This window comes from Mobula hypostoma, unplaced genomic scaffold (assembly GCF_963921235.1).
Source record: "Mobula hypostoma unplaced genomic scaffold, sMobHyp1.1 scaffold_192, whole genome shotgun sequence".
Classification (NCBI taxonomy): Eukaryota; Metazoa; Chordata; class Chondrichthyes; order Myliobatiformes; family Myliobatidae; genus Mobula; species Mobula hypostoma.
The window spans coordinates 22591-37597 of record NW_026948212.1 but is presented as its reverse complement, the minus strand read 5'-3'; the positions used below and the strand labels follow the sequence as shown (position 1 = coordinate 37597).

General features: G+C 44.2%; 1 pseudogene; it reads left to right on the top strand.

Moving 5' to 3' along the window:
- The first annotated feature begins 926 nt into the window (after positions 1-926).
- Positions 927-13448, top strand: LOC134341874 (zinc-binding protein A33-like; annotated as a pseudogene).
- Positions 13449-15007: the final 1559 nt, after the last annotated feature.

The following is a 15007-nucleotide window of genomic DNA, read 5'->3' as shown; positions in this document are numbered from 1 at the left end:
GGGGGTAAGATATTGATGTGGATAGAGAATTGGTTAGCAGACAGGAAGCAAAGAGTGGGAATAAACGGGACTTTTCAGAATGGCAGGCAGTGACTAGTGGGGTACCGCAAGGCTCAGTGCTGGGACCCCAGTTGTTTACAATGTATATTAATGACTTGGATGAGGGAATTAAATGCAGCATCTCCAAGTTTGCGGATGACACGGAGCTGGGCGACAGTGTTAGCTGTGAGGAGGATGCTAAGAGGATGCAGGGTGACTTGGATAGGTTGGGTGAGTGGGCAAATTCATGGCAGATGCAATTTAATGTGGATAAATGTGAAGGTATCCACTTTGGTGGCAAAAATAGGAAAACAGATTATTATCTGAATGGTGGCCGATTAGGAAAAGGGGAGATGCAGCGAGACCTGGGTGTCATTATACACCAGTCATTGAAAGTGGGCATGCAGGTACAGCAGGCGGTGAAAATGGCGAATGGTATGCTGGTATTTATAGCGAGAGGATTCGAGTACAGGAGCAGGAAGGTACTACTGCAGTTGTACAAGGCCTTGGTGAAACCACACCTGGAGTACTGTGTGCAGTTTTGGTCCCCTAATCTGAGGAAAGACATCCTTGCCATAGAGGGAGTACAAAGAAGGTTCACCAGATTGATTCCTGGGATGGCAGGACTTTCATATGAAGAAAGACTGGATGAACTAGGCCTGTACTCGTTGGAATTTAGAAGATTGAGGGGGAATCTGATTGAAACGTATAAAATCCTAAAGGGATTGGACAGGCTAGATGCAGGAAGATTGTTCCCGATGTTGGGGAAGTCCAGAACGAGGTGTCAAAGTTTGAGGATAAGGGGGAAGCCTTTTAGGACTGAGATTAGGAAAAACTTCTTCACACAGAGAGTGGTGAATCTGTGGAATTCTCTGCCACAGGAAACAGTTGAGGCCAGTTTATTGGCTATATTTAAGAGGGAGTTAGATATGGCCCTTGTGGCTACGGGGATCAGGGGGTATGGCAGGAAGGCTGGTGCAGGTTTCTGAGTTGGATGATCTGCCATGATCATAATAAATGGCGGTGCAGGCTGGAGGGGCCGAATGGCCTACTCCTGCACCTATTTTCTATGTTTCTATGTTTCTATGTTTATACAATCTCATCATAACATTCCAGCTCTTAGACTCAATACTTTGATTAATAAAGGCCAATGTACCAAAAGCTCTCTTTACGACCCTATCTACCTGTGACGCCACTTTCAGGGAATTTTGTATCTGTATTCCCAGATCCCTCTGTTCTACTGCACTCCTCAGTGCCTTGCCATTAACCCTGTATGTTCACCTTAGTTTGTCCTTCCAACGTACAATACCTCACACTTGTCTGTATTGAATTCCATCTGCCATTTTTCAGCCCATTTTTCCAGCTGGTCCAAGTCCCTCTGCAGGCTCTGAAAACCTTCCTCACTGTCTACTACACCTCCAATCTTTGTATCATCAGCAAATTTGCTGATCCAATTTACCACATTATCATCCAGCTCATTGATATAGATGACAAATAACGATGGACCCAGCACTGATCCCTGTGGCACACCACTAGTCACGGGCCTCCACTCGCAGAAGCAATTCTCTACTACCACTCTTTGGCTTCTTCCATTGAGCCAATGTCTAATCCAATTTACCACCTCTCCATGTATACCTAGCAACAAGTCCATGGCCTAGTTTTTATTTTCGACCTGTTTGATGCGTTTCTGAACCCACCCTGATATTGACATTACCGCGAACTCTTCCCACCGAACACGGAACAGCTGCATAATATTCATTCCCTGGTACTGCAGCGCGTGTAGTGGACAATCGCGGTACTGCAGGGGATCAGCAGCTCCCCGAATGTGAAAGCATTCTGAATCAGGAAGTGCTAGCAGTTAACATGGCATCGAAAGGACCGTCCGAGAGCTGGACCGAGGAGGTAATTTGTCCCGTCTGCCTGGATTTTTTCACCGATCCGGTTATACTGGAGTGTGGGCACAACTTCTGTCGCTCTTGTATCACACGGTGTTGGGAAAGGGAGAAGAGAAACTCCTGCCCGGAATGTAGAGAGGTGTTTGCTGACCGCACCCTCAGGGTCAATCGGGCCTTAGCAAATCTGGCTGAAAAAGCTCGAAATCTAAAGCTGAATCCGAAAGGGAAGGAAAGTAAACTTCACTGCGAGGAACATCAGGAAGAACTGAAGCTGTTTTGTGAAACGGACAAGACACTGATCTGTCTGGTCTGTAGAGATGCGCAGGAACGCAGAGAGCACCGCTTCATGCCGATTGAAGAAGCTGTTAAAATCTATAAGGTAAAACTAAACAGAATTTGATTCTTTCTCCACCGGATCACCACAGGAGCTTCAATAACCAACGGATTCTCCACACCTTTCACTATCCCCGACGGGATTCTACCACCAAGTATATCTTTCCCTCCCTCAGACAAACCCCACCCCTCCTCACAACTCTCCGCTCTTTGCGGGCATCGTTCTCTACGTAACTCCCTTATCCACCCGCTCTTCTCCACTGATCTCCCTCCTGGCACTGACTCCCGCAAGCGGGGCAAGTGCTACTCCTACACCTCCTCCCTCGCCACCATTCAGGCCCCAAACAGCCCCAGTTCCTCCCGTTTCTTCCATGGTCGATTGTCTTCTCGTATCAGAATCCTCCTTCAGCTCTTTTCCTCTTCCACCTGTGTCCTCTCAGCTTCTCACTTCATCACTTCCCCCACGTCCCCCCTCACGTTGTCTCACCCGTCACCTGTCAGCTGGTTCTCTTCCCCAACCTTTTTATTCTGGCTTCTGCCCCATTCCTTCCCAGTCCTAATGAAGGGTCACATCCCGAAATACCGACCGTTTATTTCCCCTGCATAGATGCTGCCTGACTCATTGAGTTCCTCCAGCATTTTGTGTGTGATAATCGGTTTGATCGCCTGTTTATTTTGTTGTATCTTTGCTTCGACTTCCATCGCTCTCTGACTTCCAGGATCAGTTGAAATCTTCCTTAGACTCTCTCACAAAAAAGAAATCAGACTTCCAGGAAAAGGAGCAGCAACAGAAAGAGAAGATTTCCGGAGTTCGGGTGAGGCTTCCTGAGCGGAATTTCTGAGATTACTGCATAGTTTTGCTCCCTTTAAAGCAGAATAGCCGAGCAGCTCCAGTGACCTGGTTTCGGTCCTGACCCCTGAGGCTGTCTGTGTGGAGTTTGCATGATCTCCCTGTGACCGCAACAGTTTCAGACACATCCCAAGGACATGCTGGAAAAATAGTTAATTACAATTAACCCTGTGAGGTTTGGGGATGCTGTATGTGAATCGGGTGGGAGTTAATGGGTCATTGAGGGAGAATAGGTTTCAGGAAAACGTGAGGGAATGGGGTTGACTGGATTGCTCTCAGAACTAGCATGGTCTTCAATGGACCGAATGGTCACCTTAATGTCATAGGAAAATACAACACAGCAATACAGTAAATTTATCACCTTTCATTCGACAGGAACAGTCACACAGCGTTCAGACCCACATCACATCCCAGTTTGCTGAACTGCGCCAGATCATCACTGAGAAAGAGCAGAGCTTACTCAGGGATCTCAGGAAAGAAGAGGAGAGGATTCTGAATCCAATGGAGAAAAATCTTCGAGAGATACAAAAGAATATAAGGATTATTCAGGAGGAAATCTCAAAGATAAAGGAACAGATGGATCAAAAAGACAGTGTGATATTTCTCAAGGTGAGGAATTATATTTCAATTTATTTCTGTCAAAGGACACTAAATGGACAGTGGTGTATTTGAAGTAAACAGTGACCATTTCTAACAAATCAATTGCCGCTGCTGGCGACCTCGCACAGATTGTTATACTTGTATGTTGCACCTTCCGATCACTCCAATAATCATGTTCCAAAATGTCGAAGATATGTATTCAGTCCTTCATTAGCAACATGCAATCTTGAAGCGATGAAACTTTAGCGTAAGTAATCGTAAATTAAACTGCAACGAATTTGTCAGTAAAAGGTATGCCATCCATCTGTCCGCAGCTCAAAACAGCCCAGAACAAAGTACTAATACCTCACCTTTTCCTTTTACCACACCCCACTCACGTGACTAGTTACCATAATAACCATGTAACTCAGAATACAATGAAGACAGAAAACAGATGCGTTGCTCCTACACACATTTACTAACTGCAGTAAACTGTCTCACCAGACAATTGATACAACTATTCAGTGCTGCTATTGTCCCAAAACTGGACTTCCACAACTTCTGTACATCCCAGGACAGAATCCAATCTTCTCCGAAATGATTTACTCTGATTACAACGCAGAGCAGCTTATTGTGTCCTTGATGATCACATTAAATATTCTCTAAATCTCACATTGACACACAGTTCCAGTCACAGACTGTGAGTGTGTCTGGTGCAGTGGGTGTGAGGGTCTCTCTGTCAATCACTGAGAACAAAGAATGTGACCCACACGTCAGATTTATCCGCTATATCCAGTTTCCGTCAGATTACAGAAACATTCACCGACTCTACTTTTTCAGATAAGTTTCACACGGGATTGTATCCAATTTTCCATCATAAACAGGCCATTCGGTCCATCTTCTATCCATTTCCCTACTTCGCAAGCCTCCTCCCACCTACTCACCACGCCCAGCGACAGTGCTCTGAACTTCACCGTCCCTCATCTGTTTATCTAGTTTACCCATGACATTCAATCTCTGCTGTTCCGCTTCAACCACTCCTGTGCCAGTGAGTTCCACATCCTCTTCACTAAATTTCTTATCGGATTTATTATCAAGTCCATCACTGATTTGAATTCCTCATCCTAACCCCTCATCCAGATGAAAATACACAACCTGTCCTGTCTTCCTTGCAAGTTTCATCCTCTCAGTAGTGGCCTAGCTTTCAGAAACCTTTCCTGTAATTTACCCCGTGGTTCTGTATTGTTCGTGTGTGTGAGTGACTGCAGGAGTGGGAATTTTCAACACCTTGTAATGGTTTGGATAAAATGCAGGATGTAAGTCCAAGTCTAATCAGATTTGTGCTTTATTTATTTCAGGAGGAAGCACGTCGGAAGAAAAGGTAGGACCTGCTGTTTCCTGAAACCCTGGATGGATTTGTAAAATAGTTCAGAAGAACAGTTTATAACCATCAGTTTAATATTTACAGGATTAATGACGATTTCCAGGAATTGTCAGTGACAGATGAAACCCTACCAGTGGAAAAATTCGATCACCTCTATTTGTTGAACACAGTGTTGAGAGAAACACTTGATGCCATTAATCGAGGTAAAACTTACAAAGATTCATTTCTCCTTGTTTATGAAACACAATTGTTATAATTCAAGGCAAAGATTGGCTGTAATAACGGGCTGAAGGGGAACTGAAGCTTATTCCACATCAACTCCACCGACTGGGGGGCGTCACTGTCACATGGTCAGCTGGAGATGTCAGACCCCTGAACACACCAGCACAGGGTCACAATACAACCAATACACGGGACTGGCAGATGAACCACTGTGTCCTGATCCCAGGCCACTGCACTAACACGCCAAGACATGAGTTTGAATCCTACCACAGGAGCTGGGAAATTAATACTGATTTTATGATATTGTAGGATGTGAAAGCAAATAACACCATAACACACAGAGACCATCAGAGTGTGAAACACAGTCAAAGAGACAGCTTAAATTCCTATTCCGGAATGAAATCTGCCGTCTTTACACAGTATGTCTGTTCTGTGCACTGAGCTGCCCTCTGACGTGACGTCACATCAACAGTTCACAGACAGACTCCAGGGTGAGATTGCTCAGGAGGATGATCTGGGAGGGTTTGACGGATGTTGTACCCACGGCCCACTTCATCCATCTGCTAGACTAAGATGTCTTCCTGAGCATGTTCCATTTGTGAGTGTTTGTCCCATATCCCTCTGTGTACTGTCTAAATGTATTTTAAAATATTTTAATTACTCCTGTTTCTACAGCTTCCGCTAACAGCAAATTCCATCTGCCCACTTCCCTCTCCCTTTCTTTGAGAAAGTTACCCCATAGATCACCTTTCATCTTAAATCTAAGCCCTCTGGTTCTCTACTCTTATCTCCTGGGTAAAAAGATTCTCACTTTATCCAGGCCCCTTATGGTTTTATAGAGTTGGATAAGGGGTCATTTCTCAACATCCTACACTACAGGGAATTAGCCCGAGCACATCCAATCTCTCTCTCTTTTAACCCGAGCCTCCCAGTCCTTGTAACCCCACTCTCCCCACCCTGAAGCTTCCTGTCCAGTGTAATCGTACCCCTTCCAGAGTCGGGGCAGCAAAAATGCAGACAATACCCCCACAGTGGTCTATCATCAACATCAAAGACCTTGCTTCAGCTCATGAGGACAGCGTCGAATAGGCTGATGAATACAGGACTGAAGGTGTTATATTTGAATGCACCAAAGGGAGGAGCTAACCAAAGTAGGTTGGAAATGAACAACAACAGGGATGATGGTAGAATAGCAACGGTTGGAGTTTCTGGGGGCAGTTCGGAAGGCACGGGATCGACACGTCTCGAATATGAAGAAATATTCCAAAGGGAGGATGAGGTAACTGTGTTTGACAAGGGAAGTCACAGGCAGAATGAAAGCCAAAGAGAGGGCATACAATGTTGCAAAAATTAGCAGGATGTTGGAGAGTAGAGAACGTTTTGAAAACCAAGAGAAAGTAACAAAAATACAATCAGAAGAGAAAAGATATGAGGGAAATCAAGCCAACAATGAAAAAGAGAACACAAAAATGTAAAGAGTAAAAGCCAGGTGAGAGTGGCTATTGGACCCCGAGAAAATGACGCCTGAGAGGTAGGAATGGGAGACAGAGACATAGCCGTGGTATCTATTTAGTATTTTGTGTCCATCCTCACTGGAAGATACTGTACAAGAAGTTTGTCAGAAATGTGAGTGTCAGGGGACAGAAATGAGTGTTGTTGCTATTACTAAGGGGAAAGTACGTGGGAGGATGAAAGGTCTGAAGGTAAATAAATCCCCTGAACCAGTTGGACTACACCGGTGTGTTCTAAAGGAGGCAGCTGAGGAGAATGTGGAGGCATTAGTAATGATCTTTCAAGAATCACTAGGTTCTGGATCATTCGAGACGACTGGAAAACTGCAAAGGTCACTTCACTCTTTAAGAAGGGAGAGCAGATGAGGAAGAGAAATTATCGGTGTGTTAGTCTGGATGTGGTGTGACTGGGTAGATATTGGAGTCCAGTACTAAGGACGAGCTTTTGGGTACATGGAGGCACATGATAAAATAGACCAAAGACAGCATGAATTCCTTTAAGGAGAAATTTTGCCCGACAAATCTGTTGGAATACTTCAAGGAGTACAAAGCCAAGACAAACAAAGAAAGATTTCAAACAGTATTGATGCCTTTGTGTCCAGGTTTCCAGCGGATATGAAAAAAGGTGAATGGGCAGGTAGTGCTGTGGAAGACAGATCAGGAAAATGGGCAAAGAAGTGATAGATGGATTATCGAGTAGCGAAGTCGCACGTGCATTTAGTAGAAGGAATAAAGGCATGGAACATTTTGTTAACAGGGAAAATTCAAAATTCTGAGATGCAAAGGGACTTGGGTGTCCTTGTGCAGGATTCCCTAAAGGTTAACTTTTAGTTTGAGTCAGTGGTAAGATCGGCAAACTCATTGTTTGCTTTCATTCATCAGAATTAGATTGTAGGAACAAGGATGTAATGCTGATGTTTTATAAGGTATTTGTCAGACCACACTTGGAGTATTGTGAGCAGCTTTGGGTCCCTTATATAGGACAAGATGTGCTGGCATTGGAGAGGTTCACGAGCATGTTTCCCTGAATGAAAGGGTTCACATATGAGGAGTGTTTGATGGTTCTGGGCCTGTACTCACTGGAGTTTAGAAGAATGGCTGATTTACTATCCCTCTCAACACTATTCTCCTACCTCCTCCCCATAACTTTTGACACCTTGTCTAATGAAGAACCTATTAACTTCTGCTTTAAATATGAAACACAGAAAATCTGCAGATGCTGTTCCCCAAGCAACACAGGTCCTGATGAAGGGTCTTGGCCTGATCTCTCTGAAACCTATCTGAAGAGAGATGATGTCGGGAGGATGTTTCCTATAGTGGGTGGGTCGAGAACAGAAGGCACAGCCTCTGACTAGAGAATGCCCATTTAGAACAGAGAAGAAGAGGAATTCCTTTATCCACGGGATAGTGAATCTGCCACAGGCAACTGTGGAGGCTAATAATTGAGTATATTTAAAACACAGCAACAAACCCAAAATGATGGAGGAACTCAGTAGGTCAGGAAACATCAAAAGAAAAGAGTAAATAGTCGACAGTTCAGACTGAAACACTTTATCAGGTCCTGTGTTGCTTAAGTGTCCCTGAAAATTCCTCCCCTTTCCTCTTGAGGGGCTGCGGGTGATGAGATTGTGGGAAAGGGGGCAAAGGAATCCTCATCTCCATCTTTGTCCCCTGCTACCTTCTTGTTACGTCTACACACAGAGTTCACCCACAGGCTTTCCACCCCTCCCCCACCTGGTTCTGGTTCAATCTGCCGTTTATCTCTCCCCTGCTGTTTCCCATTATCACCTCCTTTACTGTCTCGAACCTTCACCCTCCACCACTTCACACTTCACACTCACAAATGAATGTTAACATTGAATGAAGGGCCTGTTCCTGTGCTGTACTGTTCTATGTTCTCTGTTCCCTGTTCAGAAGAATGAGAGGAGATCTCAGGGATACACAAAATTATTTCGGGGCTCAACAGGCAGGATACAGGGAGGAGGTTTCCCCTGTCTGAGAAGTCAAGGGTCAGTTTGGAATTGTCTGCACCCGTGGCGGGGGGGGGGGGGGTCTCAGTTATTCAGTTCAGTTAAAATCACAAAGCCCTTTGTCGTACAGCATAAAAATGTGCCCTTCAACCCATCACCTCTGTGCTGACTAATTTACCCATCTACGTTCATCCCATTGGCCGGCATTAGGTCAGTCTCCTTCTGTGCCCTGCCTGTTGAAGTGTCTGTCCAAGTGTCTCTTAAGCACAGAGGACTGGAGGCCTGTGACCTGCAGAGGTCAGTGCTGGGGCCGCGGTTGTTTGTCATTCCTATTAATGATTTGTATGATACTGTAGGTGACATCGTTAGTAGCTTTGCTCATGACACTACAATTCATGGTATAGTGGACAGGGAAGAGGGTTTTCTCTGTATACACCAGGCCCTTGATCAACTGTAGAAGTGGGTACAGTGACAATGTTTCAAAATTCATCTTGCCAGGTACGTGGATAAGAAAGGTGGAAGGGAATAATAGACAAATGGGACTCGCTCATTAAAGAAAATTGGTCGGCACGAACAAGTTGGGCCGAAGAGCCTCTGTGACCTCCTGTTTAAATCCATTCACCCACCCCCTTCCCATCTTAATCCACCCCTTTCTCGCACTCGTTTCCTCTGTCTTTCTTTCTTTGTCAATATTTTTATTAAGTTTCAAAATTATTAAACAATAATAATAACGATACAAAGAGATCGGGATTACATTCATAACGGTTAGCATGTTCAAGCACAGATTCCAAGCATCAAATGTAGTTTAGCCTCCCAATCTCTTCGTAACAACCATGAAAAAGAAAAAAAGATATTTTATAAAGAGGGAAAAAAAACTAAACTAAGCTAAACTGCTGTCTATCTCCCCTATTTATTTCTGTTCTTGAGGGAAGATGTCGACCTGAAACGTAGACTGTCCATCTCTCTCCACACATGCTGCCCGACCCGCTCGGTTCCTCCAGCATTTTCTGTCTGTTTGATCGGGAAATCTCCGCTCTCCGTCCAGCGGAAACCCCTGGGGAGACATTAGTTGTCCATCCGCTTTCGTTGGGTCAAACCACGGGAAAGGTTCATGTCGGCCACCCGACTGCGCCTGAGGCCCAGCGGCCTTTCCCCCGATCCCCGGGACCGCGCTGCCCGAGTCTCCCCCCGATCCCCGGGGCCGCGCTGCCCGAGTCTCCCCCCGATCCCCGGGGCCACGTTGCCCGAGTCTCCCCCCGATCCCCGGGGCTGCACTGCCCGAGTCTACCCCCGATCCCCGGGGACTCTCTAATTCTCTGCTTCTCCCCCCAGTCTCTGTCACCCTGGATGTGGAAACGGCGAGTCCTTATCTCGAGGTGTCTGAGGATCGGAAGAGTGTGAGACGGAACTGGACCCGGAGGGATCTCCCTGACACCGGGAAGAGATTCACAAACTGGGCTTGTGTGCTGGGATCGGAGGAATTCACATCGGGGAGACATTACTGGGAGGTGGAGGTGACGGGGAATTGGGTCTGGTGTCTGGGAGTCGCCGCAGAGTCTGTGGAGAGGAAGGGATGGTTCAGACTGAGTCCGGAGACCGGATTCTGGATCATCGGGCGGGATGGTGACGTGTTACATCGGGATTGTGACGTGATCAGTTTTCTCCCCTCCCCTGAGTCCCGTCTCCCTGCCGGTCCCATCCCCGGGAGGGTGGGAGTTTATCTCAGTTACCAGTCCGGGACAGTTTCATTTTACAATGCGGAGACCAAGTCCCATCTCCACACCTTCACTGGGAATAAATTCACGGAGAAACTTTATCCTCTCTTCCGGATTGGGGATGGAAACCAGTGGCTGAGAATCTGCTCCGGTTCCACTCCGGGTTCTGTAAACGGATCGGGTCCCGGGACCGGCGTCAGGAGTAAAGTCCCTGTAAATATAAATGTGCTGAGAGTGAAATAAACACGAGATGAGAATTATCGATCCGTTAATTTTAACTCGTTCACCGCATCCGACAACGGAACAGAAACACCGCGGATTCAGCAGCAGCCGCGGGGCGGCGGGTCCTGAGCTCCCCCGGGTCCTAAAGTCACCCGCACTTAAACAGGTTAAATGGGACAGGTGCGGGTAGTGCTGACTGGAAAAGGGGGGTCAGGGTGAATCTTGGTCAGACCATAACACACAGGAGCAGAATTAGGCCGTTCAGCCCATCGACTCCGCTCCGCCGTTCCATCAGGGCTGATCCCGGATCGCACTCAACACCATACACCTGCCTTCTCACCATGTCCTTTGATGGCCTGATCGATCAGGAAATGATCAACCTCCTCCTTAAATATACCCACAGACTTGGCCTCCACCGCAGTCTGTGATAGAGTATTCCACAGGGTCACTACTCTCTGGCTAAAAATATTCCTCCTGACCTCTGTTGAAAAGGTCTCCCCTGAATGTTGAGACTGTGTCCTCTAGTCTGGCTATCCCCACCACATGAAACAACCTCTCCACATCCACCCTATCTAGTCCTTTCAACACTCGGTAGGTTTCAATGAGATCCCGCCTTCCTTTCTGAGATATGGGACCTAAAACGTTGATTAACCTGCACGTACAGCCTAACTTTTTTCTTATAAAGGCTCAACATTATCTCCTTGCTTAAATATTCTATTCCCCTTCAAAGAAAAGCCAACATTGCATTTCCCTTCTTTACCACAGACTGAAAATGTGAAATAACTTTCTGGGACTCTTGCAGGAGAACTCCTAAGCCCCCGGCACCTGTGAATTTTCTGTCTATTTAAATAATACTGAGCAATATTATACCTTGACACCAAAATGCATGATCATATATTTCCCAACACTGTATTCAATCTGCCACCTTTTTAACCATTCCTCCAATTTGTCTAATCCTGCTGCAATCGCATTGCTTCCTCAGCACTACCTACCCCTCCACCTATCTTTACAACATCCACAAACTTCGCCACAAAGCCATCAATTATATTATCTAAATCATTGACAATGTGGCAGTCCCAATACTGACCCCTGAGGAACACCACTCGTCACTGGCAGCCAACCTGAAAAAGCACTATTGATTCCCACTCGCTGCCCCCTGCCTGTCAGCCATTCCGCTGTCCATGCCAGTATCTTTCCTGTAATACCATAGGATTTTATCGTATTCAGCAGCCTCGTGTGTGGTACCTTATCAAAGGCCTTCTGAAAATCCAAGTAAATGATATCCACTGCCTCTCATTTGTCCACCCTCCTCTTCACTTCCTCAAAGACCTCTAAATGTTTGTTAGGCACGGTTTTCCTTCACAGAAATCATGCTGACATTGACTTATTTTATCATTATTCTCCAAATACCTTGAAAACCCAACTTCGATAAAGACTACAATACTTTCTCTACCACTGAGGTCAGGCTAACTGGCCTATAATTTCCTTTCTTTTGCCTTCCTCCCTTCTTAGAGAGTGCAATTTTCTATTTTCCAGTCCTCCTGGACCATGCCAGAATCAAGTGATCCTTGAAAGATAGTGAGCAATGCATCTATTATCTCTTCAACATCCCTCAGTACTCTGGGATGTAGTCCAACTACTCCAGGTGACTTATCCACCTTAAGACCTTTGAGTTTGTCCAGCACTATTTCCTTTGTAACAGCAAAGTCAATCCTGTTACTCAATCCAATTACTCAATCCTGCTGTGTCTTCCACAGTGAAAATTGTTGCAAAGTATTCATTAAGTTCATCTGCCATTTCTTTGTCCCCCATTACGACCTCACCAGTATTATTTTCCAGTGGTCTAATATCAACTCTCATCTCCCTTTCACTCCTTATTTAACTGGGGAAAAACTCTGACTGTCCTGCTTTATATTATTGGCTAGTTTGCTTCATATTTCTTCTTTAGCATTCTTATCACTTTTTAGTTGCCTTTTGTTGGATTTTCAAAACATCCAATAATCGAGCATTTCACTCACTTTTGCTACCTTGCATGCCATTTCCTCAGGTTGTACGCAGTCCTAAACTTCCCTTATCAACCACGGGTGCCTACACCCGCCATTTGAGAACGTCTTCTATGTGCCAAACATACGCTAGTACAATTTAAAGTAGTGCATAGGACCCATATGTCTAAAGATAGATTAGCCCATTTTTATTCGAATATAAACCCTACTTGTGACAGATGTCACTCTGAGGTGGCTTCCTTAACTCATATGTTTTGGTCCTGTCCTCTTTTGGAAAATTTCTGGAAAGGTATTTTTGATATTATTTCAACAGTTTTGCGTTTTGATTTACAACCTCATCCTATTACAGCAATTTTTGGTTTGCCAATGATAGAACATAGACTTTTATCCTCTTCAGCCTGTCGGATGATCGCATTTGTTACTTTAATGGCCAGATTATCCATTTTATTGAACTGGAAGGAGACCAATCCTCCTACCACATTTCAATGGTTTTCCCAAACTATATCATGTTTAAATTTAGAAAAAAAAAATCAGAAGTGACATTTCTATCCTTCGGTTACATTTGAAGAGACTTGGAAACCATTTATGCAACATTTTCATCTGATGTAATTTGACCTTTCCGAATCCTTCTCATTAATTTAAAATATATGAATAGAGGAGCGGAGTTGATGATATCACTGAACATGTTCGATTTAAGATATTGGTCTTGCCTTGTTTTGTCCCGTTTGCTTTTTTGGGGGGTTTAGATATTAGTTGTTTCCTTTTTGTTTTTTTTTTGGGGGGGGGTTCTTTGTATTTTTTTTTCTTTTTATTTCTTTCTTCTCTATGATTAATTATATTAAGAGTTTGGAATCTATTATACCTTTATTATTTGAAATCTTTTTTGTACATGATTATCAACAATAAGATTATTCCAATCTCTCTGTATCAATATTGTTATTCTGTTTATAATTTTGGAAAATTAATAAATAGATTTAAAAAGAAAGAAAGAAAGAACTTCTTCTGTGGGACATGTCTATCCTGCACCTTGCAAACTATTCCCAGTTGCTTCAGCCACCTCTGCTCACCGTCATCCCACCAGTATTCTCCTCCAATTCACCTGGGCAAGTTCCTCTCTCATGCCTCTGTAATTCCCTTTATTCCATTGTGAGACTGATATACGTGACTTAGGCTTCTCCCTATGAAAATGCAGTATGAATTCAATTATATTATGATCACTGCCTCTGACGGGTTCCTTTACTTTAAGCTCCTGAATAAGGTCAGGGTGATTATACAACACCCAATGAAGGATGACCTTTCCCCAAGTCGGCCCAAGCACAAGCTGCTCTGCAAAGCCGTCTTGTAGGCATTCAACAAATTCCCTCTCTTGTGATCCGACTCCAACCTGATTTTTCCCAATCCCCTTGGATATTGAAATCCCTGATTACAGTTGTGACATTACCATTATTACATGCCTTTCCCCACTAAATACTGTGAATTAACTTAAAGTTATTCCCAGAAATTGATAAAGTTTTTATCTGAAAACGATCTACCCCACAAAGATTGTTACTAAGACCGCAATTGATTTTTTAGCCTCATATGCATCACACTGAAATAGTGTGTGTTTAACAGTTTCATAATCTCAAAATGTACATGACACAGCATGATGTCTTCCAATTATATACAAGGTATAATTAAGCATAGTGTGGGCAATTCTAAGCTGTGTCAATATAATTCCTACCCTTTTTGTTTTAAGGCCTTTTTCTATAAACCCATCAGGTTTATGTATTCTGTAAAGGTGTCTGTCTTTATGTTCATTATCCTAGAGATCTTGCCATAAGCCACTAATTCCTAACCTTAGTTTCTGATTTGCTCAGTGGAAGGTCTATATCCACAGTTGAATTTTTAACAGGTTTTTTTGCTAAACAGTCACCCTGATCATTTCCCTCAACAGTGCGATGTGCAGGGTCCATAATGTGCAGACATATGAACCAAACTTTGTATATGAAATACTGTTTGATGAGTTTCTAACAGTAAATTTGACCTACTGCTGGAATGACCTGTTTTAAGTCTTATCAAAACCGAAAAGGATTCTGAACAAATTACAAATTTGCAAGGACCAATTTCCTCCACCCACTGTAAGCCTAAAAGGATGTCAATGAATTATGCTTCATATACTGATTAGTGGCTGGCAAGTTATTTCTTTATCATTACCTGCAATTGAGACACAAAGAAAGAAAACAGCCACACCAACATTCCCAGTTAAATTATCATTTCATCCATCTGTAAAAATGGTTACCATATG